We start from the raw sequence: 4,402 nt of genomic DNA, 5'->3' as shown, positions 1-4,402 counted from the left end.
GTCACTGGTGAGCCTTCCAATTCTGGATTGTAGTTCATTCCAAATATAGTCAAGTTGACAACCAAGAATAGCCACTACACCTGCACATACCACATTCACAATAATAGTGCAATTTAGCTTTTAACAAGAATGACATTATTGAGAACTGAGTATGTAGCTAATAGGTGGAGTGTGTGATAAGCATCTATAAAGCCTTGGGTTCAATTTCCAACACTTCCTCCAACCCAATTATTTTAAGATTTTGTTTTGTTTTTACAATTTATATGAGGAGGTATGTTTGTGTGGGGAAATGTTTGTATGTGTGTGTGTGTGTGTGTGTATGCTCACAAGCATGGGGGTGCCCTTGAGATCCAGAGGAAGGTATTGGATCCTCTGCAGGTAAAATTATAGGCAATTGTGAGCTGCCCACTGTAGTGCTGGGAACTGAACGCTCTGAAAAAGCAGAAATTGTCCCTAACCCCTGAGATCTTAAGCCAGGCAGTGGTGATGGACGCCTTTAATCCCAGCACTTGGGAGGCAGAGGCAGGCAGACTTCTGAATTCGAGGCCAGCCTGATCTACAAAGTGAGTTCCAGGACAGCCAGGGCTATACAGAGAAACCCTGTCTCAAAAAACAAAACAACAACACCCTGAGATTTCTCTCCAGACACTCCCACCACCAACCACCTCTAGTTTCTCAAAACACTTACTGCCTCTAACTGAGCTTCTGCATTTAAAGTTAAAACTTAATTGAATTTTTATGGTTTTCAAAAGAAATGATAGATTCTCTTTGTTCTGAGGAATGGCAAAAACCTCTAGGTTTTCCAGAAATTATTCTGAACACCAAATGCTGGAACTAAACGGGCTAGTGGGCTACACTGGCACTCTGGCATTCTGTGTGGTGCAGGACTAGGCCAGTTGAAATGTTGATGCTGTTTGGTTTTACAGAAAAGTACAAAGACAAAGGAAGGCCACCTTCAACACGAGTTTGGACTACATTGTGCCTTAGGAGAAGGGTGAGGTATCAGCCTGGCAGAGTGTCAGGCACAGCAACCACACTGTGTGGCTTCTGTGGTCGGTAACTGACGCTCCCGGGCTCAGTGTTTGCTTCCGTGACTCATCTGGGTCAAGCAGAGGGCAGGGTGTAGGGAGATGGTGCTGAAGGAAATGGCATTTAACTAGTAAAGCCCTTTTCTAAAATTATTATTGATTTCATGCACTTAAAATGCAGTTTATCTTTAAAATTTAATTTTCAATAATCAGAGCTGGAGAGATTCTCAGTATTTAAGAGCACTGGCTGCTCTTCCAGACTACTTAGGTTCAGTTCCCAGCACCTCCAGGGCAGCTCACAACTGTTTATACACTCAGAACCAGAGGCTCTGATGCACTCTTCTGGCCTCTTCAGACATAAGTATACATGGTATACGTCTTATACCAAATATAAGACGTATATTTGGTAGACAGATATACATACAAGAAAATACCCATACACATAAAATAAACAAATCTTTAAATAAAAAAGAAGAAAATTTTGAATAATCTTGCAATAGGACATATGGTTTTTCCATTGATTAAACAGATAAGCTGGTTAAAATGAACCCCACTTCACAGCTCAGTTAGAATTTTATGAAAGATTCGCGATCCTTACAATCATTTACAACAGTAATCTCGAGCCAGAGAATGGCTTTTGCCTACCATACTACTAACATCTCTCTCTCTCTCTCTCTCTCTCTCACACACACACACACACACACACACGTACCATGTGCACACGTGCAGAGAATTGCTTGCCTTTAATCAAAGCACTCACTCTGCTAAGAGCAAGAGACAATGATTCAGGCATCCTTATCACAGAAGATGAATTTTGTCAGTTCTCAAACTACAGCTACTTCACTAGGACATTCATTTAAAAAAAAAAAAGATTTATGTATTATATATAAGCACACTATGGCTGCCTTCAGACACACCAGAAGAGGGCATCAGATCTCATTACAGATGGTTGTGAGCCACCATGTGGTTGCTGGGAATCAAACTCAGGACCTCTAGAAAAGCAGCCAGTGCCCTTAACCGCTGAGCCATCTGTCCAGCCCAGGACATTCATTTCTAACTGACCCAAGAGGTAGTCTGAAGAAAGTGGGAAAGATGACTCAGTAGGTAAAGTCACTTGCCACTAAGCTTGACAGCTCGAGTTAGGTCTCCAGTACCCAAATGATGGAAGGCAAGAATAAGCAAACAAACCCATGCAAGTTGTTTCCTGACCTTACATGGGCACCATGTTTCATGCACATGGGCACATATGGGAACACACACACACACATACATATACACACACAGAACTAGCTAGAGAGAGAGAGAGAGGGAGAGGGGGAGAGAGGTGGGTGGGTGGATGGGTAGGTGGACAGATGGACAAACTGACAGACAGACAGATAAAATAATTTTAAAAGAAAGTTTTAGAGTAATGGCTTCTTACATTTTCCTTAATTATAACTCCTTAGTGATTTCAATACATCTTATTTTCATTTGCACATTTAGTATTCATTAGAAAATGTATAATGAAAAAAGGTTATCAAGCTACTAATTGAGGATTAATTTATAAAGTGTTAATTAACAAGATAATATTTTAAAAAATAATAGCTATATATAAGGCATGTCTAATCTACTTATAGACAGACCACGTTATCTAATGTTCTTTTGGTTTCAATAACAGAAATAGAATCTGGTCTGAGTAGATTACAAGCAGTGAAGCATAGTGGTACTTCTCTGAGGCTGAGGCAGGGAAATAGTATGTTTGAGGCCACCCTGGACTACAGAGTAAGTTACAGATCAAGATGGGCCATGTGACAAGCCCCTGACTCTTAGGGTATAGCTTGGTGTTAGAGCATGTACAGAATATGCATAAAGCTCTGGGGTTCAAATGCCCCCCAAAATTAAAACTTAATCAGGTAAGAGCTCAACACTAAATCATGAGAATGGAAGGTCATGGCTGTGTTGAAGGCCGTGACTATCGTCATTTCAACAGCCCAGATTGCCTTAGACTGAGCAACAGCTTGGCTCAGCTTGGTTACGTTAATTATGGGAGAACAGAGGATACTAACGTAGCTGCTGGAGGCCACCTCTGGGGATTCCGTTTGGAGTCAGTATCTACATTTCATATTTTTATTCACTTAAGTTTTACCTTTCTGAGTAAGTCCCTCTGAGTAGGGACTCAAAACTGTCCTTTTGCTAGAGGGCTGGCTCAAGTTTGGGGGCTGGCATCCCCAAAACTTGACATTCCTTGTCTCGTGTCCTGACACTTGTTCCTCTTCATTGCTTCAGAAGTGGTCAAAATTAAGGGGAGAATATGATTTTTCATTATGTGGTAGAAAACATTTTATGGTGGAGAAACTTCCTTCTGAGAGATGAAAATGACAGACAGAACAATTAATCTGGTGTTTTTAAAAAAAAAATGGAGGCGGTAGTACACCCTTTAAATCCTAGCACTTGGAAGGCAGAAGCAGGCTGACCTGTGTGAGTTCTAGGACAGCCTGGTCTGTAGAGCGAGTTCTAGGTTAGCCAGGGCTGCATAGTGGAACAACCCTGTCTTGAAAAACAACCAAAAATAAATAATAAATAAATAGATAAAATGGAAGAATAACCGAGGGTTAAGAACCTGAACTGAGCCTTTTCGCTGGGCAATTCTCCTGTATGGGAGGCAGTCACAGTGCCCAACCAGAATGGCATGATCCTGAGGCCCCACTTCCACAAGGATTGGCAGCAGCGAGTGGACTCTTGGTTCAACCAGCCAAGATCCGCAGACGCAAGGCCTGGAAGACAAAAGTGCGCCACATTGCCCCTCATCCCCGTGTCTGGCCCCACCAAGCCCATCATGAGGTGCCCTACAGTTAGAGACCACACCGAGGTCCGGGCTGGCAGGGGCTTCAGCCTGGAGCAGCTCAGGGTGGCTGGTATCCACAAGAAAATAGCTCACACCATCGGCATCTCTGTGGACCCAAGGAGGTGAAACAAATCCACTGAATTGCTGCAGGCCACGGTGCAGCGCCTGAAAGTGTACCGCTCCAAGCTCTTACTTTTCCCAGGAAGCCTTCTGCTCCCAAGAAGGGAGACAGCTCTGCTGAAAAACTTAAATTGGCCACCCAGCTGACAGGATCCATAATGTGTACAAAAAGGAAAAGGCCAGAGTCATCACCAAAGAAGAGAAGAATTTTAAGGCTTTTGCCAGTCTCCGCATAAGCCCGTGCCAGTGCCTGGCTCTTTAGCATCCAAGCAAAAAGTGTGAAGGAAGAGGCTGAAGAGCAAGATGTTGAAAAGAAAAAGCAAAGCAGGGTTGGAGAGTTGCAATAAAATTTCCATGGGAAAAAAAAAAAAAAAAAAAAAGAAAAGAAGACCTGAACTGAATGTGCGTGACACCATCCCATAAGCTGATG

General features: G+C 42.7%; 1 pseudogene; it reads left to right on the top strand.

The window, feature by feature from the left end:
- LOC110294863 overlaps positions 1 to 4,319 on the top strand; it is a 50,792-nt pseudogene extending 46,473 nt beyond the window's left edge.
- The last annotated feature ends 83 nt before the right edge of the window (positions 4,320 to 4,402 follow it).

This window comes from Mus caroli, chromosome 5 (assembly GCF_900094665.2).
Source record: "Mus caroli chromosome 5, CAROLI_EIJ_v1.1, whole genome shotgun sequence".
NCBI lineage: Eukaryota > Metazoa > Chordata > Mammalia > Rodentia > Muridae > Mus > Mus caroli.
The sequence above is the reverse complement of the archived record's forward strand: the minus strand, read 5'-3'. Positions and strand labels throughout refer to the sequence as shown.